This window comes from Coffea arabica, chromosome 5c, assembly GCF_036785885.1.
Source record: "Coffea arabica cultivar ET-39 chromosome 5c, Coffea Arabica ET-39 HiFi, whole genome shotgun sequence".
In the NCBI taxonomy this organism is placed as follows: Eukaryota; Viridiplantae; Streptophyta; class Magnoliopsida; order Gentianales; family Rubiaceae; genus Coffea; species Coffea arabica.
The window spans coordinates 29,589,033-29,604,807 of record NC_092319.1 but is presented as its reverse complement, the minus strand read 5'-3'; the positions used below and the strand labels follow the sequence as shown (position 1 = coordinate 29,604,807).

Sequence of the window (15,775 nt, the reverse complement as noted above, 5' to 3'; positions counted from 1 at the left end):
TCTAGTTGAGCATGCTAAATGTTATGTGCTATGTGTTTAGGAGTGTTTGGCATGTCTACTCGCTTTCCATGGCCATGAATGAATGTGATGGATGAATGTACGTTTCCGCTAGTCCAACGCTAGTCGGAATTCATAGAATGGGCTAGTCCAACGCTAGACCCTTAGGGATTTCTCCTCGTTAGTACATCATTTGCTTGTTCACCACATATCACGCATTTTCCTTAGTTTTATCATTTGGCATGATCCTCGAACCCCTTCTCCCCTCATTTTAGGTGTTGCATCCCATGCTAGCTATAGGGTTCATTTTGTGTGAGTGTCCCCTTCCGATAAGGGAAACGAGCGAGTGTGGCTACTCGATAGCCTTAGCACGCTAGTTTCGCCTTCTAATCAAAGGGAAAATCGAAGTCGAAAAGTTAGGAGTCTTTCCCGTACCCGATTTGTTGCATCCCTCTAGGGTCATACTTTCATTTTATCCCATCCATACATTTTTAACCACAATTTTTCACATTTTTCAAACCATACTTTTTACTACATTTTACCTATTACTTGCTTATTTCCACTTCACAAATGAAATTCCACTTTACCTTATATATCTATTATTCTATTTTCATACACTTGCACACAAAAAACACTTGAATTTTATACAATTTCACACATGCACCCTTTTTTACATTCGCACACTTGCACTTATTATTTCATGCATCTTTCATACACTCACACACTTGCACACTTGAATTCGAACTCTCATTTGCATTAATCGACCTCTATGAGGTTTTCCTCTGTTGGCCGCCACAATTCATGTGGTTTGGGACCAAAAGCCTCACAAGAGACATCATAGAATTTAGGATTGCATTTTCTTTTCCGTTTTGCATTCATGTAGTGCATCCAAATGTAATAAATTCTTTGATTAAAACAAGAAAATCTTTGATTAAATCATGCAACTAGCCTTGGCTAGGTCAAAGGGGTGCCTTGGATTTTATCCTTGCCTTCCCCTTTGTCAAATGTGACTCCCGAACCTTTTTCTTTGGTTTACGTGGACTAGGAGTCGTTTAAAAGGGGTTTCTTACTACTTTTTCCTATTTTTTTCAAAAAATTCATTTTTTAGGTGACTTGGTACACCTTAACTCATTACCAAGTGGCGACTCCAATTTTCATTTCAAAAAACCCTTTTTAAACTATAACTTTGGGTCAAATCGTCGCATTCTCAAATCCCCATTTAGACCCATTTTTCCTTTTAAACCACAATTCATTTTCCAATCACAAATACATTTTTTTAAAACCATTTATATTTATTTATTTCATTCAAAAAAAATGGGGCGCGACAGTTGGCGACTCCACTGGGGACATTCGAGAGTCCGAGCAAATTTGATTTAATCAATCTTTTTCTTCTTTTAAACCTCTTTATTTATCACATTGGATGTTTAGGGTTGCATTTTTCCCTTTTCTAGGATTTTTGCATTTCGCGTATCAACTCACTTCCTCACACGTTCGCCTATGATTGTTTTGATGAATGGATGTTTGTATGTGATTCCGCGCTTTGCATTGCATTTGGGAGGGGATTCTACCTTAGAGCCTTGCGTGGGTTCTCGATCCCTCCCCTCCAAAACGTGCACTATCATACGCGCATACGCTTTACTATTCATCCCCCTTTATTTTTCTTTTTAGTGGCTTGTCACGCCACTCCACCCTATTAGGATTAGGAGACCCACTTGGACGTGTGATCGTGACACGACGTGCGCGTAGCACGATCCAATGGGTCACTCACTCTTCCGCTTTAAACTTTGGGTTAATATCCTTAGTTTTTAGTCGAAGGTTGAGGTTTTTTATAGATTCACTCAAACATACGGCCGTGACACAGCGTGTGCGTAGCGGTGTTTGAGGAATCGCTCGAGCCACCGACAAGGAACCTTGGGATTGGTGACCCTTGGTTTCCAAGTCTGAAGGCTTGGGAGCCGAAGCTTGTCGAGTCTAGAAGCATTAGCGAACCCCAACCTCATGCATCCATATTAGAATTGCATTAGGGTAGAGTCGGCCTTATCCTGAGTTAGGGACACTATTCACGAGGGGAGGGGTCCAACCCCTTTCTCCCTTTTATTGCTTTATTTCTTTGTATTGATTTCGATGCTACAATGTGTTATGTGTATTTATTTGGCTGAACTAACTTTTCTGGGTTTTGTGTCCCCATTGCATTCACAAACCCTAGGAAATAAGAGGTCTGACATGATCTTCTTTTAGAAACTACCCTCGTAGATAGGTTATTGCATGTTTAAAGATTTTGGTATATTGCATTCATAGATTAATAATGGCATAGCATTCTACGCCTACCCTGGCAAATAAAGGGTTCCTTAGGTCACGTTTCATTTCAAGTTGCATGTTTTACTGCTTTAATAAAATGGCATCATGCATAAACCCTAGAAAGGGAATGCCATTTAGGGGATCCTGTGTTAGGAATAAACCACCTTGCGTCTCGGATACTTAATCCAATGAGACTTGCACGTTTACATTTTGTACCATCCAAAGGGGTAGTGCACAAGGTAAGGTAGGGTCCGATCATTTTCATAGAGTGATCTTTGGAATATGAGCATCTAATAATCACTTTTTGGCCATTTTATCAAAAATTGGTAAAAATCCCTTGCGTAAAGTACATTAATTTGAAGAAATTCACAAATGATTCCTCCTTTTGAGACGATAAATAAACTGAGGCCAAATCGTGATTTTAGAAGGTCATAGACTAATGCACTTCAATAATTTTGAAATAACCAATGGCCGGACAATTCAACCAATCCATTCAATAAATCGTCAATTTATTTGATCAATTTACCCTTTTTAGGGTCATTTGACCAATTTACCCTTTTTAGGGTCATCCGGTCGGATTTTGAATTTTCATTCAATTCATTTGACCAATTCATCCTTTTTTAGGATCACCTGGTCGATTCATTTGACCAATATACCCTTTTAGGGTGATTTAGCCGATTTTGAATAAATTATGTACATTTCATTCATTTGGCCAAAATTTTCAAATTATTTTTCACTCAATAAGTTGATTGGATCCATCAGGTATTGTATAGTGCCTGCTCTGGAGGATTGCATTTTCATTCTAGGCCTACCCTTGGCACAAAAGGGTCCCTCCATAGGACATGCATCTGAATTGTTTGAACAATCACTAACTCATGTCTTTTTCTTTTTTTCTTTTTCCCTTTTTAGTGAGTTGCAGAAATCTACCAAACGATTTGTTTATCTAAAGGTATCTTTTGCATCCTCAGGTAAAATTTCAAAACAGCTTTTCGAAAAGCCCCACTATCACACGATCCCGGAGTAAAGCCCAAGAGAATCGTGTAAACATGAGTACTAAGCCTCAATCATCCGATAAGACCATGGCAACTACTCAGTCGGAAACTACAAGTCCTGGAATTCAGTTGGCCGAACTACTTACCAAGTTTGAGGAAATGGCATCTACAATGACCGCCCAAAAGAAATTGATTGATGAGCTCGTTGGTAGTGGAGTGCAACCTGAGCCTGCGTCCACTAAACAAATGGAATTCGAACCATTTATCATTCCTACAATGCAAACCACTTTTTCCATGCAAGGTCCACCTGAAGGGACTTTCACCTACCCCACCATCCATCTACCATACACTTACCCTCCTAATCCTTCATTTCTCCCTACTCAAATGCAAGGTCCTCAACCTCAAGTCACTGCAAATATACCACATGAGCCACATACTTTTTATTACCCCACCACTGAGCCTTACCTGCCAGACCATGTTATTCAAACCAAACCAGAGGTGGGAGGATCTTCTGCTCCCGTTGATATGAAGTTGCTAAAGCGCCTGGACCGTTTTGAGGAGTTTATAAGGAAAAGCCAAGGTGTGAGCGAGCAAGGAGGTCTAGACTATAGCGAACTATGCCTGTTTCCAGATATGCAATTGCCGGTGGGTTTCAAAGCGCCCAAATTTAGCAAGTACGATGGAAATGTCAATCCCAAAACACACCTTCGGATGTTTGCAAACAAGCTAGGGAAGCCGATAGATGATGAGAATCTACCTGTGCGCCTATTTCCCGAGAGTCTAGAAGGTGACGCGTTGGATTGGTACTCCAATTTGAAGCCTGAGGATATGAAATCTTGGATGGATTTGTCAACCGCTTTTATGAGGCAGTACGAATACAATTGCGAGCTTGCTCCAACGAGGTCCACACTTGAGGGAACCAAGAGAAAGCCATCGGAGGACCACAAGACGTATGCAAAAAGATGGAGGAAATTGGCTGCCAAAGTAGAGCCTCCCATGACTGAAAATGAGATTATTCGCACGTTCATCAAAGCTCATGACCCGCTCTACTTTGAGGAAATTTTTTGAATGACCGGGTGTTCCTTTGCCGAGATTGTTAATAAATTGGAAGAATTTGATGAGTTTGTGAAGGCCGGGAAAATTGTTAATGTGTCGACATTGAAGATGCAACTAGAGGCTCTGCAAGGACAGAATAACAGTGAGAAGAAGTCCCAATTTAAGGGAAAAGAAAGGGAAACTGCTTTTGTTGGGAAACAGAGCCCCTCAGCCAGACCTAGATTTTCAAATCACCCTACTTATTCATCCACCTACCCATACTACCCAAACTCTCGCCCTATCCACCATCCTCGACCCCGGCCAAATTACCCAAACACATCCACTATACCATATCATACTTCTCCACCTAACTTTCCAACTAGACCTCACCCTCCTTATCATCCAAGATCCACTTTACCCGTCAACCCAACCTACCACTATCACCAAACCAGTGACACCCAAAATCCAACGCCATACCGAACTTTCGCCAATTTGGGTTGGCCTGTTGACCAATTATATGAGCAATTGAAAGCAGTCGGGAAAATTGGTGTTATACCTCCTAAGATCTATTTTAACCGTTTTCCCTCTGACTATGACCCTCAAGCCGTCTGCGCTTATCATTCTGGAGCTCCTGGGCATTCCACCAATAATTGTCGGGCATTGAAACATAAAGTCCAGGATATGATCGAGGTCGGAGAAATAGTGCTAAGGGAAAAGGATATACAAGGATCGAGTGTAAGTACAAATCCTTTTCCTAAACATAAGGACGCCTTTGAGACATCCACCCCTCATGAGGAAATTTGAGAAACCTGAAAAGGGGCTGAATTAGTGAGATTCCGCCCTCTTAAAAGGAATTTCGATAAATTGGGGGATTCGTTTTGGTTAAAACCAATGAAAAATCATTCACGTGTGTGTCTTTTGTTTAATTTGTTTTCTGTAAATAGTTTTCAATCAAGTGACTTTGAATACATGTTTTGATCTTCATCTTGAAATGAAAAAATGTGTGTACAGTTTTCTATACTTTTTGTTACTTACGCATTCTTTCAAATTCCCCGACCTCTCTTGGATATCACTGTTCTGAATTTTGATAATAGCAATATCTCACGAGTGTGAATTGGAATTTCAAAATGAAAGGAGTAATAAGAGAGGACATCCAGAGATAGTTCAAAAAGACTCAGATGGTATAAAGAGAAACTCGAACTGAATTGGGGTCAATGTTAAAGAAATGAATTTAGCATTCATTTTGAATGAAAAGTTGAAAAGTGTTCGAAGAAGGAGATAAAGTATTGAAAAGAAGTTTGCCAGTGCAAAGAGGAAACTAAGAGCAATTGGGTACCAAATTGGCAGCACCCTTTTATTTGTCCAGAAATTTCTGCCCGGGGGAGCGCTCATTCTCACAGAAATAGATGGGCAAATGTTCCCTCAGCCGATCAATTCAAATATGTGTAAGAAATTCTTCATTTGATAAACGAAAGTTTCCTTTCAAGGGTTAATGCAAAGAATGGAATGAAAGTCAGGCCTTCTTCCTTTCCTTTTGAGACATTTTATCCCTAGTTATCCCTTTTGAGCCTTCAGAATAAAATATTTCGTTTGGCAACCCCTGAGAATCGCAAACCCCACACTGGGGCAAGTTGAAAAAGGAAAGAAAAGCCCCGAGAGGTGAAAAGTGCTAAAACAACAAAAAGCAAAAGACAGAAAAGAAAGAACCTCGGTTGAGTATAAACTGGGGCAAATTTTGAAAATCTCAAAAGAATGGCAAAAAGCCAAAAGGAGAAATCCATCAAAAGAGAAAAAAATGGAAAAGAAAAGAACCTCAAATTTAAAATAGACTGGGGCAAGTTTTGGTTTCGCCCTAAAATAGGGTCAATGCAACAGTGCGATCTCAGGTCTGTTAAACCACTTTCAGAAATCTGCTTTCAAGCATTAACTTTTCTAAGCACCTCACCAGACCCCATTATAAAAGCCAAAAAGTCCTGACTTCCATTCTTGGCATCACCTCTTTTAAGGAAATTTTCTAAGTCACATGGCAAATGATGTCAGTACGCCTTCACTCATTTTATAAGGGAAGGGGTTGCCGCACTGATGCCATTATTTCTTAAAACACATTTTTTGAGTTGATAAAGGCTATTGGCAAGATTTGTTCATCAGGTGAAAATTCGAAAAAAGGCACCTGTGAAAAAAAAAAAGAAAGAAAAAAAAGGAAAAAGAAGAAGAGCGGAAAAAAAAGAGAAAAGGTGGGGTGGTAGCCTTAGTGAATACCTGCAAGGGCGTTAAGGTCGGGTTTCATAAGGAGAAATGAGTTTGGATCTGGAAAATCGGTGTCTTAGTTCATTAAAATTTCCCTTCACCTTGTGGTTTTGTTGCCAACATCAAACTCCGGAAGAACGATATCCAAAAGGTCAAATGAGGAATCAAAGTATTTTAGTTCATTACACATAAAATTTACAGGTTCATTTTTCTTAAATTAATTTTTTCTCAAAATGGATGATTGTTTTCAAATTTACGTGAGATTTTCATCATTTGTTGTGTACATAGAATATTCTTTCATTTGTTTCATGGTTTTATTCATCTCTTTGGATTTATCCAATGGCAATCCCTGCGATTTATTGGAGTTACCTGGATATCAAGTGTCTTATCAGCATCAAAAGTCGAGAGGATGCGATGTGATTCCAGGAGCGAAGTTGGGTTACGAGTTTAGCAAACAGCAACCCCTATGATTGGCTGGATACCCAGGGTCTTAGTAGCATTGGAAGTTGGGGAACTTGGCACAATTCATAAAGCAAAATTAAGTTTCGCTACATCGAGGGAAAACGCCCAAGTGCTCATGTTTACACATTTCTTGAAAGCAAGATTGATCGGATGGTGGTGGTATTATCTATTACTACAATTATTTCTATTTTTCTTTTAGATCCAAGCTCTAATAAGCCCATACTGGGGCAAATTTTTGTTATGAGAATTTGTGAGAATAAACCCACACAGGGGCAAATATTTTTGTAGTTCAATGGAGGATTTCGTCCAAGAATTAAAATAATGCATTTTTCAAATCAATCACGCTGTTTCTTTTCACAAAATTTGAGTGCATGTCATATTTTGGTAAGCCCTGTGCAGATATCAATAGTTGAAGTCGACGAAAGAGCATCTGGTGATGTGAAAGGCCGATGCCGAAGAAAGCGAAGAAAGAAGGGAAAAGAGCCCCACACTTGGGGCAAATTATTTTTGAAAAAATTCTCTCAAAAAAAAAAAATTTCAGAAAAATTCAAAAGTCAAAAAATCAAAAATCAAGTTCAAATTCTTGTTTCTTGAAAAATCAAATTTGATTTCTTATGGGCGAAGCTTCAATGCATGCCGCACATCATTCTGTTCCCCCTTCTCTTGACATTCAAAAAAAAAAAAAAAAAAAAAAAATCAAGTTGGGCTTGGTTTTCGTGCCGCCAACCTTTCAAAATTCAAAATCAAGTTGGGCCTGGTTTTCGTGCCGCCAACCTTTCAAAATCAAGTTGGGCCTGGTTTTCGTGCCGCCAACCTTTCAAAATCTCGTTGGGCCTGGTTTTCGTGCCGCCAACCTTTCAAAATCAAGTTGGGCCTGGTTTTCGTGCCGCCAACCTTTCAAAATCTCGTTGGGCCTGGTTTTCGTGCCGCTAACTTCTCAAAAATCACGTTGGGCCTGGTTTTCGTGCCGCCAACCTTTCAAAATCACGTTGGGCCTGGTTTTCGTGCCGCCAACCTTTCAAAATTCAAAATCAAGTTGGGCCTGGTTTTCGTGCCGCCAACCTTTCAAAATCAAGTTGGGCCTGGTTTTCGTGCCGCCAACCTTTCAAAATCTCGTTGGGCCTGGTTTTCGTGCCGCCAACCTTTCAAAATCAAGTTGGGCCTGGTTTTTATGCCGCTAACTTCTCAAAAATCACGTTGGGCCTGGTTTTCGTGCCGCCAACCTTTCAAAATCAAGTTGGGCCTGGTTTTTATGCCGCCAACTTCTCAAAAATCCCGTTGGGCTTGGTTTTCGTGCCGCCAACTTCTCAAAAATCATGTTGGGTCTGGACTTTGTGCCGCCAACATCCCATTGGGTCTGAAATTTGTGCCGCCAGTGCAACCAAGGCATGATCGGGTTTAATCACACTGATCAATTCATCATACCGGGGCAACAATTATTTCTGGAAAAGTTTTTCCCAAAAAAAAAAAAAAATCATCAAATATCAATCAATCAAAAATTAGGTTTAACTTCTTATTTCTTGAAGAAATCAATTTCAAATCTCAACTTTTAATTTTTTGTTGACAAGTCTCAGCGTCCGCCACACACCTTCTACCTCTTTTCTTGACAACCACATTTAATTCACTGCCTTCAACCACCGTTAGCATCGAGTCTATCTCACTAACGTGCGTGTTTCATTTCTACCGTCGTTAGCATCGAGTCTATCTCACTAACGTGCGTGTTTCATTTCTACCGCCGTTAGCATCGAGCCTATCTCACTAACGTGCGTGTTTTCATCCCACCAACACTCCATCTCATTTCTGTCTGGGTCTATCCCATTTAAATTTCTGTCTGGGTCTATCCCATTTAAATTTCTGACTGGGTCTATCCCATTTAAATTTCTGTCTGGGTCTATCCCATTTACATTTTCTGTTCGGGTCTATCCCGTGGGTCTATCCCAATTTTTTAAATTTCTCGTCCGAGTCAGTTTCATAAAAAGGAGTCAGCCCTCATGTCAATAACAGCAGTCGTTCGAGTAGCTAAAGCCGAATGACCCAGGTAAGCATTTGGTGTCTACTTCTTTGTCTCAAGTTTTTTCAAAACTCAGACAAAGAGGGGCAAACTGTAGACACCAAATTTTTGGTGTAATTTTTTTTTATTATTTTATTTTTTATTTTCATTTGTCGTGGTTGCTTTTAGTTTTTTTTTTAGTTTCTAGTTTTTATTTTATTTTTAAGTTTTAGCGTAGAAAAATCATGAAAAAAGAAAAATCATAAAAAAGGAAAAAAAAAAGGAAAAAGAAAAGAAAAATAGCAATTTTGTTTTATTTAGCTTTATTTTAGTCATTTCGACTTAATTTATCTTTTATTGTTGTTTGATTCATTTAGAAAAAAGAGAAAAGGTGAAAAATGAGAAAAAAACTATGAAAAAGAAAAAATGTAGAAAAAAGATGGAAAAATGGCCATTTTTGTTGTTTCTAGTTGTTTAGTTTTTAAATTATTTTCATTATTATTATTATTATCTGGTTTTTGTCAATTTGTTATTTATATTTTTATTTTATCATTTTTGTAATTATCAAGTTGTTTAAAAAAAAAAAAAAAAAAAAAAAAAACGTCGCAGCAGAAAAAGCTGCATTTTTTAACGCAGCTTGCAAACAGAAATGGCAGGAGGTCCTTGAACACAATTTGAGGAGCCATAAGAGGCCAGGTGTCTAGGACACCTGGAAGGAGAGGATTCTAGATTTTTTGGGGGGCTAGGTTTCGGCTGAGTTGGGAGAGCGAGAGAGAGAGGTGACGGGAGTGAAGGTTACGGCAAGAAAAAGAAAAAAACAAACGGAAGGTAGGCGGCGGCATAAGAGATCGAAAAAAAATCTGAGAGGAAAAAGGGGAGAAAGATGAGGAACCAGAAGAAGGTAGAGGGATCGGAGTAGCGGCTGAAAAGAAAGAAAATTTTTCTGAGTGACAATAAGGGAACCAAAGAAGCAGCTAGCCACCAAGTCAGCAAGGAAATCAGCTCATCGTTTCTGTCCAAGAACGATGGCGCCGAGAGAAACCAGATAAGGAAAAACAAAAGATTGAGAGAGAGCTTCAAGGAGGCGGTTGGAAGTTAGAGAGAGGAAGGAGAGATAGCTAAAAGGTGGACGGCAAGAAGGAGGAAGAAAACAGAAAATAGAATGGGGGCAGAGTCAGGAAGAAAGGAGATTTGAAGTTGCAAGGATGGTGCTGTGTTATCATCGCTGGTCTCCATTTACGTCTTCCGAAAGCCTGGCAGAATCATCCGAATTCTTTTCTTGGTCCTTCCCCGATTCATTTTGTGATTAAGGTAATATCCTTATCTCTTTTAGAATTAGAAACTGTCTTCCTTTGTTGGTTTGAACTTTTTTGCTATCTGTTGGTTCAATGGTCGCTTGTAGCCTTTCATTTTAGTCCGTAAGTCTGGTTTAAGTTTGGGTTTGAGTATATGATTCACAGTGAGACTGTTATATTTGCTTGACTTGTGTGATGTTTGCCGATCCTATTGCCTGGGTTTTAGTTTACTTTAGGCTGAGCATCGAGCACAAAATTCGCTGCAACAAACTTGAGGCTCGATTCGATACAGCAGTACGGGAAAGATCAGTTTTTGTTCTCTCTTGGGTTGCTCGTTTGATGGTATTGTTTTCATTTGCTGATTGTTTAGGATGCTGTGAGTGTTTTCTAACAAAGATGTGTTTAGACTTTTCTTGTTGGGGACCGAGAGATGAATGCGTATTCAGACGCTGTTTTTGGCCATTTGTTGCTGATTTTCTTTCGTTGAATGTTCAGTTCGCGTTTTATCATTTTTTTAGATGGATTGTGCTTGTGTTTTGATAAAAACGATGATTTGTTTGTTCACAATAGCCCACTAACTCAGCACATAGGTATGTTTCGCCTAAAAAAAAATACAGCAGCTTACTTGTTTTGTTTTTGTTGATAGCAGAAATTCTGTTGCATTTTTATCAATTCGGCCAGACTGCATTTTCCTTCTTTTTGCCGTTGTTTGCTTTGAACTACCATGGCTATGTCTGTTCAGTTTAGGAAGTGTCCGGACTTGAGTTACTGTGCATGAATACCCTTGAACTAGGTAAGGAAGACATGAAACTGCTGGTCGCAGAATTTGCAGCAGAGCAAGGTTGCCGTGGCTACTTTGCTGTTTTCTTTCACTGTAACCATGCACTAGGCTTTGGTTTCTTCTAATCTATTGGTCAGTTTTGTGTAGAAAGAGGGTGGGGGAAGTGGAAGTTTGGTGCTGAGTTTGCATATTTAGATCTTAAATACTTGAAGCATGTTGGAAAACTTGGCTGGAACTTAGACAGTTCAAGTGCCGAACCAGTTCTTGTATGTTTGTTTTTCCAGAAATTTGCTGCTTGCGTGACCTTTTGCATGATTTTCTGATGTTTAAACATAAAGATCTTATGTTGGAAAGTGAGATGAATGTTTAATGACCGTGTGGTATTAGTGGTTTGAGACTTTGAATTTTTGTTTGTTTGAGATAATGAATCAAAGAGCAAAATGTGGCTGGAATGTTGCAGAAAGTTTAAGAAATGGTTGAAACTTTGTTGCAGAAACATAGCCTCGTAGCAATTCATACGCATGCATGAAATATTTCTAAAATTTTCACTTTGACCCTTCAAGTCCTAGAATAATTGCATTTTGATCATTCACATATCCCCTTGTTTCATTAAGACCCAATTATGTTTTCATTTCTTGCAATTGAGTCCTAAATTGATTGCAATTGGAACCATGACATGACTCTCTCTTTGCTTTTGGACCCTTGAAGTTCCTAAAATGTTTGAATTGGGTTTGGGTGATTTATTAATATTGCAATTGGGTCCTTAATAGTTGCTATTTTTGGGAATTTGATGGATCATTCCACTTTTTTGGTAATCATGCATTATGTGATTTCATTTGAGTTGCAATTAAGGGAATTTTTGGTGATTTTCCTTATACTTTACTATTTAATTGGTGCATTGATTCCTCTATTATTTTGAAGCCATTCTACTTTTTACTAGCTTCACAAACGGGGGAGGTATAACTTTCTTTTATCTTTTTTGTCACTCTCTAAGTGATCCAACGTGCTAAGTGAGAATTGCATGCCTAATTTGCTATCCTTACCTTGCTTTAAATTTCTGTCATCTACTTCATTTATTTTTGCTTTTTCATTATTTGTTTGTGGGGTATGTGTACACCTCTTGGTTTGTAATAGATAGGGCTCGGCGAGCATTTTGTCCATTTCCCCCTTCCCCTTTTGTTTTAGTTCGCAAATGTAACAGGCTCCTTAGCTTTATTGCTTGTTTATATGCTATGTGTTGCTGCTTTGTTAGGGCCTTGCATCTAGTTGAGCATGCTAAATGTTATGTGCTATGTGTTTAGGAGTGTTTGGCATGTCTACTCGCTTTCCATGGCCATGAATGAATGTGATGGATGAATGTACGTTTCCGCTAGTCCAACGCTAGTCGGAATTCATAGAATGGGCTAGTCCAACGCTAGACCCTTAGGGATTTCTCCTCGTTAGTACATCATTTGCTTGTTCACCACATATCACGCATTTTCCTTAGTTTTATCATTTGGCATGATCCTCGAACCCCTTCTCCCCTCATTTTAGGTGTTGCATCCCATGCTAGCTATAGGGTTCATTTTGTGTGAGTGTCCCCTTCCGATAAGGGAAACGAGCGAGTGTGGCTACTCGATAGCCTTAGCACGCTAGTTTCGCCTTCTAATCAAAGGGAAAATCGAAGTCGAAAAGTTAGGAGTCTTTCCCGTACCCGATTTGTTGCATCCCTCTAGGGTCATACTTTCATTTTATCCCATCCATACATTTTTAACCACAATTTTTCACATTTTTCAAACCATACTTTTTACTACATTTTACCTATTACTTGCTTATTTCCACTTCACAAATGAAATTCCACTTTACCTTATATATCTATTATTCTATTTTCATACACTTGCACACAAAAAACACTTGAATTTTATACAATTTCACACATGCACCCTTTTTTACATTCGCACACTTGCACTTATTATTTCATGCATCTTTCATACACTCACACACTTGCACACTTGAATTCGAACTCTCATTTGCATTAATCGACCTCTATGAGGTTTTCCTCTGTTGGCCGCCACAATTCATGTGGTTTGGGACCAAAAGCCTCACAAGAGACATCATAGAATTTAGGATTGCATTTTCTTTTCCGTTTTGCATTCATGTAGTGCATCCAAATGTAATAAATTCTTTGATTAAAACAAGAAAATCTTTGATTAAATCATGCAACTAGCCTTGGCTAGGTCAAAGGGGTGCCTTGGATTTTATCCTTGCCTTCCCCTTTGTCAAATGTGACTCCCGAACCTTTTTCTTTGGTTTACGTGGACTAGGAGTCGTTTAAAAGGGGTTTCTTACTACTTTTTCCTATTTTTTTCAAAAAATTCATTTTTTAGGTGACTTGGTACACCTTAACTCATTACCAAGTGGCGACTCCAATTTTCATTTCAAAAAACCCTTTTTAAACTATAACTTTGGGTCAAATCGTCGCATTCTCAAATCCCCATTTAGACCCATTTTTCCTTTTAAACCACAATTTATTTTCCAATCACAAATACATTTTTTTAAAACCATTTATATTTATTTATTTCATTCAAAAAAAATGGGGCGCGACACCTACCAAGAGAAAGGTTTTTATGGAGTAAATCAAAGTTTTAACGGTTGGTTTGTGAGATCAAGGCAAGAAATGGAAGAAACAAGTTGAGAGCTTTCTTTTCTTTTCTTGTTGAGAGGGCTGGCCAAAGGAGCTAAAAATGAAGAAATAAATTGGCCAAAGTTAGCTTTAAAAAAGTAAAAATATCTTGGTCAAAAGTCCAAGGATGAATTGAATGGTGACACTTGTCACCTTTTGCTTAAAGTTTATCTCTTTGTCTCTCTAATACTAATCCATATAGGTAACTTCTAATTATCTCTTAGCACCTTGTAAAATAATATCACTTAATACAAAACTCCAACAAGTTGTCAAAAATTTATCGCATTTACCGCACTAGCGGGTCCCACGTTGATAATACACTTCAAACTTAACGTGGACTAACTTGTATCAAGGAAATGATTTGAAAACTATATTCCCTTATAAAAATATATAAGAAATTAATATATTGAAGAAAGGCATAAAATTATAGACAAGGAAACAAAATAATGTCTCGAAAATATATAAAAATCTTCGGATTTTCACACTCATTCTTTCGGGGCGTCACACGGGTATTATCCCACTGACCAATTAAAGGCAGGCTCGAGTATTATCCCACTAACCAATTATCAAGACAGGCTCGGGTATTATCCCACTAACCTATTATCATGGTAGGCTCGGGTATTGATCCCACTGACTAATTGAATGGCAGGCTCAGGTATTGATCCCACTGACCAATTGAAGGCAGGTTCAGATATTATCTACTAGCCGATGTTATGGTAGGCTCGGGTATTATCCCACTAATCAATAGTACGGTTGGTTCAGATATTATCTCATTGACTAATTGAATGGCAGGCTCGGGTATTGATTCCACTGACCAATTGAAGGCAGGTTCGGATATTATCTACTAGCCGATGCTATGGCAGGCTCTGGTATTATCCCACTGATCAATGGTACGGTTGGTTCAGATATTATCTCACTGACCAATTGAATGGCAGGCTCGGGTATTGATCCCATTGATCAATTGAATGGCAGGTTCGGGTGTTGATTCCACTGACCAATTGGAGGCAAGCTCGGGTATTGATTCCACTGACTAATTGAATGGCAGGCTCGGGTATTCATCCTACTGACCAATGACAGGCAGGTTCGAGTATTCATCCACTGACCAATTGAACGACGGGATTGGGTTTTATCCCACTAATTGTTAACATCACGTTGGGCTTGGATTTTATGCCACCAACCTCGGTAGGCTTGGATATGTCCTACTGACCGTCCTATTATGATGGATTTGGAATTTAAGCAGGCTTGGGTTATATCCCATTGACCATTTTATCGTATCGAATTTGGAATGTCGGTAGGCTTGGGTTGTATCCCACTGACTGATGTTATGGCAGGTTCGGGTCTTATCCCGTTGACTTTTTTTACGTTTACAGGTTTTAGTTCACAGCAGAATAACCAAATGTAAGTATTTAGTGTCTACGTCTTTGTCTCGAGTCTCTTCGAAACTCAGACAAAGAGGGGCGAACTGTAGACACCAAAAAATTCGTTAATTCAATTTTATACTTTATTTACTTAGCTTTACTCATGCAATTTTAGCTTTGTTTATTTAAATCAATTTTATTTTTATTATTATTTATTCTTGTTTCATATTTATTATTTTATTTTTTTAAGGTTGCAAATAGTAATTGGTGTTTATTCTTATTCTTGGTACATTAAAATTCATCATTTTCTTTTCTTTTAAAAGCATTTTTTTAACACTAAATTTCAGAAAAATAAAGGAAAATCAAATCAAGAAAAATGACAAGTGGGATACATGCAATAGGGACAAGTGTCCCTTTATTTTGTTTGACAACACAACACCTAGAAGGTGAGGTGTTGAGACACTTGGGGGGCTTAGAAAATGTTGGGAGAAATAAAAAGAAAATGGAAGAAATAGAGAAGGGGGGTTACAGGCAAAACAAAAAAGAAAAATTGGAGGGAGGCTGACAGCTGAGGAGAAGAAAGAGAAACCGAGAGAAAACAGAGGGCTGGGTCTGGGGAGCAAAAGGGAAAAACGAACAAGAAAAACAGGGGAAAAAC

The 15,775-nt window shown here is 38.7% G+C and overlaps 1 long non-coding RNA gene across 2 annotated transcripts; it reads left to right on the top strand.

Annotated features, from left to right (window-relative positions):
* The first annotated feature begins 9,593 nt into the window (after nucleotides 1-9,593).
* On the top strand, nucleotides 9,594-15,271 carry LOC140007695 (uncharacterized). Of its 2 annotated transcripts, XR_011815039.1 has the most exons (3): nucleotides 9,662-14,475; nucleotides 14,552-14,649; nucleotides 14,732-15,271. It is a non-coding gene; the product is annotated as an uncharacterized lncRNA (long non-coding RNA). The 2 variants fall into 2 exon arrangements; XR_011815038.1 differs by having other exon boundaries at nucleotides 9,594-14,649.
* The last annotated feature ends 504 nt before the right edge of the window (nucleotides 15,272-15,775 follow it).